Here is a 6256-nt window from a genome sequence, read left to right on the forward strand (position 1 = left end):
CTAATTAAGCACTATTTGCTTTGATGGTTGCATCTCAGGTTTAAACAAACTTGATGGCGGCAGAGTCAATGATGAGAAAGACAACTTTGCTGCATCATATATATTTAGGTTTCTTTGTATTCACTGTTATTTATGTAGTGTGCCTGTGTGTGTTTTGACCTGAGCCGTGATGGCGCGGAGCTGAGAGAGGTGTCTGACAAAGTGAAGCGCATTAAGGGCAGCCTCCAACTCTGTCTGCCTGCAACAACACTGCTCCCACAACTCTCTATGTCTCAGCTCCCTGTCCTGGAGGGTGAATAAACACAGGCTCTTGCAACAGGAATCACACAGTCTTATTTACATTTAGACGACAATGTTACAGAGTGGATCTTACAGCACAGCGCAGACATCAAAGTTCAATTACCAGACTTTTCAAAGCTCCCTATTGTATCATGAGTCATCTACATTTGGCACGGGTGGACTGAGAGAGGAAGTGAACATTAAGCCTAACTGTGTCAGTCACCAATTAAGATGCAGGGCCAAGAACCAGACCATAAAGCCATTAGTCTGACCATAGCATGGAGGGTTGTAGTCCAGTCTCCCCCATGTGTTGTCCATTTTTCTTGGTCTTGCTGCAGCTGCTCTATACACACTTCCACCTTATCAAGTCCTGACACGAGCTCTGAGTGCCAGACACACTGCTGATCCCACTCCTCCTCGTCACCTATGCACAAAGACAGAGATGCACAAAGATGTGCCTGCCAACCCAAATAAAGCATTGTACACTGAAATTATGTTAATTGCTCTACAACTGAAGGGTGCGATATGGGACGCTGGCATGAAGTATCTCTCTTTTGGAAAGCAATGAATATGAACACAATGCAGGTCATGAGTGTAATTTCCTTCATGCTCCTCATTCTGACAGTTTGCCATTCAATTTACCCAGTGTGAGGATGTGTAATACATGTGGAGGCAAGACCAGAGCCAAGTGGTAGCGCTGAGATGCTCTCCTCTGGGCCTCGGTCTGCGCTGAATCCTGCAGCTCTATGGCTGCTTCCCTCAGCTGCTTCCCGGACCACTGGACCTGCAGCAGAGTACATGTACAAAGAGTATTGGAACACGAAAAGTGGAGGCACATATTTGAAAACTGACACACAAAATGATCAATTTAAAGAACAAAGGCATGGGAGCACACATGCACACATTCATACACACAGATAGAGTGACTTTGTCCTAATTCTTAGTTGCGCAAACAAAAAACCTAACCACCAACTTGCTTGCTAGCAGTGTGCCTTAGAACATGAATAGATTCTATAGAAATACTCTCCGATTCAGTTTGCCCCAGTATTCAAATAACTCCTTACTCCTTCCACATGTTCAAAAGGCTGGAACCCTTTTGAATTTCTCCTATACATAGAGACCATGTTATTTAAGATATTTAGAAATACAAAATAAAAACAGCAAACAAAAAACAGCAAAATCTTGCTGACCCGATAAGAGTTCACTTCTGTGACTCTAAAGAGACACTGGTACAGAGCTGAGTCCAGATCGGAGAGAATATCTTCCTCCCGCTGCTTCTGCTGCTGCCAGTGAGTGTTTCGCACACACACCTCTCTCTGCAGTGCCTCTACCTGGCATACAATAGCAGCAAAAACAAATAAAGCACATCAATTCAAACTCAGTCTCAGTAAATTCACTGGGCTGCAAAATGGAAGGCTGGAGGTTAAACACATAAAGACTTATAAAATAACTTATCAAAATTCCCTCCTGCTGAATTAATTAGGCTGTAAAATAAAATAAAAGGTATGGTTACATTAAAGGTTTATTGTGTTTTATCATTTAAGGAAACATGTCTCTCAATTACCTCCTCACCTGCACACTATCAGTTTGATCCGCCACAGTTAGCCAATAGGAAGCTGTGATAGGTACAATGTTTTTTCTGGACACATCCAGCCTGGCTCCAACCACCGGGGCCAACACCCCTGTCACTGGGTCAACAGTCTGAGATCCATAACGGATGGCCACTAGGCCTGGGAAGTGCAACAACACAGACACAGAAAAGGGTACAAGATGTCTGTGTAGATTTTCAGTCTTCCAGGTCATAGTTATCCAAGGAAGGTTAAAGTCAAGGTCAACTGTCCTTGAGTCCCTTGTCATTTTACTCTGTGTTGTTCAATATAAATTGAAAGTGGTTTAGAAAAATTGCTTCAGATTAACAACCTTTGAAATAGCTTATTTCTTACAGTACCTTTTCCTTCGGGATCCTCCATGGTCCCTGCCAATGGTATTATAATCCCAGAGACAAGGTCAGTCTGACGCCCGAGTACAGGTACACTAAGACCAGATCCCATGGGGTCAGGGTACTCCATCCCCAGCAGAGCTGGCACACACATGTCTGAACCTGAGAGAGGCACCTCTCCTGGTATAAAGACAACAGTAGCAGTCCGAGGGTTAAACAAGGGAAAACCAAATATGATACGGTATTTATTTCTCTGCATAGTATCCCTGCATGTCAAACGCATTTCTAGCAAGTTAGAGAAGAACAGAATTAGGTTGACAAGACTATTCTGACCAGTTTAGAACAAACTGACTGTTTTTACATTCACTTTACTTTAGTGCCAACATGAGCTAACACTGTTTATTAGTGTTGCTTTTGGCTAAGATCAAACAACCTCTAAACTAAATTAACGCAAACATAAACAAAGACAGGGTGAGGTACATGAAACAGGATTTCAACTACATGGCACATCTGGCAATTGGCAAAGCATGTTAAACACTATAAGATGCCAAACTTAAGCGGGTTATCAAGCAGAGCACACATACAACCACAGCAGCTGAAATTAGCCACAGCAGAGTTGCAATGTGAAAAAAATGCAGAGAACATGATAACCCTGTATATGGCAAGGGCCTTGAGCAGAGCAACAACATTTCAGTCTGAACATCTGATTATTGATGAATCACAACTAAGAAAAGATATAAACATTTACATAATGTAATTCCAGTGAAATTTATATTAATCTTGCCACTTTTATGACATAAAGCAGAGCTCTCAAACAGCATTGTGGGTAGCCTGCTGCACTGTACTGTATACGGCAGCGTGATGACTCAGAATCGGCACTTAAATGTTTCAAAGAGGTACATTATGCTTTTTGGCTTTTTCCCTTTCCTTTACCATCTCCCTCAGAACACACTGCTCCTGAACTGCCTGAAAACAGCTCGACTGTTGTCCAGCCTTTTCCTCCGTAACCTATCTGCATTACTATGTAACATACGCCATAATGCTCGCCCAGCAGCTTGTGTGGCACGCTCTCAAAAACACTGGTGGAGAAACTCACTGAGTAGCAGCACACACAGTGACAAGACATCCACCATCTGCCTCCCCTCACCCCCACCCTCCCTACCAAATGTTAGATACCAGTGCACAGTTAAAATGTTACCTATGAACGATAAACTTTACCACTCTGAAACACCTTGCTCCAGTCTAGGCTGCGAAGCTGGTTTAGGTTGTTCTGCTTATGTTTCGGGATCATGTACAGCTGGTTACCAGCTGGAGCCGCTTTGTTTTGGACCACTCTACTTCTCTTGTCAGGACCCGGCCTATTCTGCTTCTGATTGGCTAGTAGTCTTTACCCAGGTACTGCACATGTACACTGCAACTCCCAACAAAGATCAAATCAAAGTGAGAGGCTTCACTTGGAAGCTAAAACTAAGCGTTTAACACAGGCTGAAAAAAGGTGCTGCTGCAACGTGCAGTATTCCATAAATATGGTGGGGTTTTTTTAAATGAAACCATGTAAACCTGTTCTGCTACAACTCCTAAATAAAATTATGAACCTGATAATGAGCATAATATGACCTCTTTAACATCTCTTTTTTTAGCTCTTAGCAACCATGTTGGAAATACAAATGGTATAATAGTTCTGTGTTCACCTTATCCTAGAATATGATTATGGGTTTCATATAAGTTACTGTAATACATGTGCCATTTATAATGTGGTTATGAGGGCCAAGCAGGTCACATGCTTAGTTTCTGGGGAGGGTGGTTGCATGTGACAAATAAAGGTCATGGGAAAAGTCTTTGAGGTAAGAAAATGTCATCCTCCTCAGGCTCAAGGAACCTTTCCAAAGGCTCATTTTAAATTTAAAAAATACACAAGTCATTTTATTCCTAAAACTCTTTGTCCTCTGCAGTAGAAGCCCCTTAAGGACAACACTGTGACAAAAGGTTTTTCTATATTTTCCTGTGTGCAGTGTTATATCTCAAAAAAGCTCTTACTTTTATTTATTTCTTACTTTATTTGATATAATTTCGATGATTATTGCGTACAGCTTATGAAAACCCCAATTTCAAAATCTCAGAAAATTAGAATCCATCCATCCATCCATCCATCGTCAACCGCTTATCCTGCGTACAGGGTCGCGGGGGGCTGGAGCCAATCCCAGCTGACATCGGGCGCAAGGCGGTGTACACCCTGGACAGGTCGCCAGTCCACCGCAAGGCAGAAAATTAGAATATTACATGAAATCAATAAAAAAAAGGATTTTAAATAGAGAAATGTCAGCCCTCTGAAAAGTATAATCATGCATATGTACTCAGTACTAGGTTTGGGCCCCTTTTGCATGAATTACTGCCGCGTGGCATGGATGCTATCAGCCTGTGGCACTGCTGAGGTGTTATGGAAGACCAGGATGCTTCAGTAGCGGCCTTCAGCTCTTCTGCATTGTTCGGTCTCATGTCTTTCATCTTTCTCTTGGCAATGCCCCATAGATTCTCTATGGGGTTCAGGTCAGGCGAGTTTGCTGGCCAATCAAGCACAGTAATCACATGGTCACTGAACCAGGTTTTGGTACTTTTGGCAGTGTGGGCAGGTGCCAAGTCCTGCTGGAAAATGAAGTCAGCATCTCCATAAAGCTCGTCTGCCGAAGGAAGCATAAAGTGCTCTAAAATGTCCTGGTAGACGGCTGCGCTGACTCTGGACTTAATCAAGCACAGTGGACCACAGATGACATGGCTCCCCAAACCAACAGACTGTGGAAACTTCACACTGGACTTCAAGCATCTTGGATTGTGTGCCTCTCCATTCTTCCTGGGACCTTGGTTTCCAAATGAGATGCAAAATTTGCTCTCATCAGAAAAGAGGACTTTGGACCACTGAGAAACAGACCAGTTCTTTTTTTCTTTAGCCCAGGTAAGACGCTTCTGATGTTGTTTGTTGTTCAGGAGCGGCTTGACAAGAGGAATACAACATTTGAAGCCCATGTCCAGGACCCGTCTGTGTGTGGTGGCTCTTGATGGAGTAACTCCAGCCTCAGTCCACTCCCTGTGAAGCTCCCCACCCATTTGAATGGACTTTTCCTGTGAATCCTCTCCAAGCTACACTCATCCCTGCTGCTTGTGCACCTTTTTCTTCAACACTTTTCCCTTCCACTTAACTTTCTATTAATGTGCCTTGATAAAGCACTTTGAGAACATCCAACTTCTTTTGCAATTACCTTTTGAGGCTTTCCCTCCTTGTGGAGGGTGTTAATGATGGTTTTCTGCACAACTGTCAGGTCAGTAGTCTTCCCCATGATTGTGAATTCCACTGAACCAGACTGAGAGACCAATTAAAGGCTCAGGAACCCTTTGCAGGTGTTTTGGATTAATTAGCTGATTAGAGTGTGACACTTTGAGCCTACAATACTGAACCTCTTCACAATATTCAAGTTTTCTGAGATTTTGAATTTTTTCATAAGCTGTAAGCCATAAATATCTCACTTTGCATGTAATGAGTCTATATAATATATTAGTTTCACCTTTTAAGTTGAGTTACTGAAATAAATGAACTTTTGCACGATATGCTAATTTTTCGAGTTTCACCTGTATATATGGATTTCTATTCACATATCACAATAAAGGTGTAAAGAAGGAGCAGATTTGCTAAAACAAAGTGATAGGCCTATACTGCATATTTTTGAGCAGATTTGTGGACGTGATGGCAAGCAGAGATTAAAATGCAAAGTTTAAAGGAGAAATCCTAGTATGTGTTTTTCTTTTAGGATAATTCCTAAACACTAGCAAATTTTCAGCAAAGTGGAGGACAAACACCACAAAAGGTACAGAAAAAAGAGCAGCTTATTTACAGCAACAAAGGAAGGAGTAGGAGAGGACCATATCAACAAAGAAAGCTGAGGGAGGAAACATTTAAAAAGGAAGTGTACATAAGAGTCACATATGGTTTTTTGTGTTGGGTGCAAGACTCTAGTGGGCCAGTAGGTGGCACCTGTCTGCTTTGTG

Source organism: Micropterus dolomieu, linkage group LG17 (assembly GCF_021292245.1).
Source record: "Micropterus dolomieu isolate WLL.071019.BEF.003 ecotype Adirondacks linkage group LG17, ASM2129224v1, whole genome shotgun sequence".
In the NCBI taxonomy this organism is placed as follows: Eukaryota; Metazoa; Chordata; class Actinopteri; order Centrarchiformes; family Centrarchidae; genus Micropterus; species Micropterus dolomieu.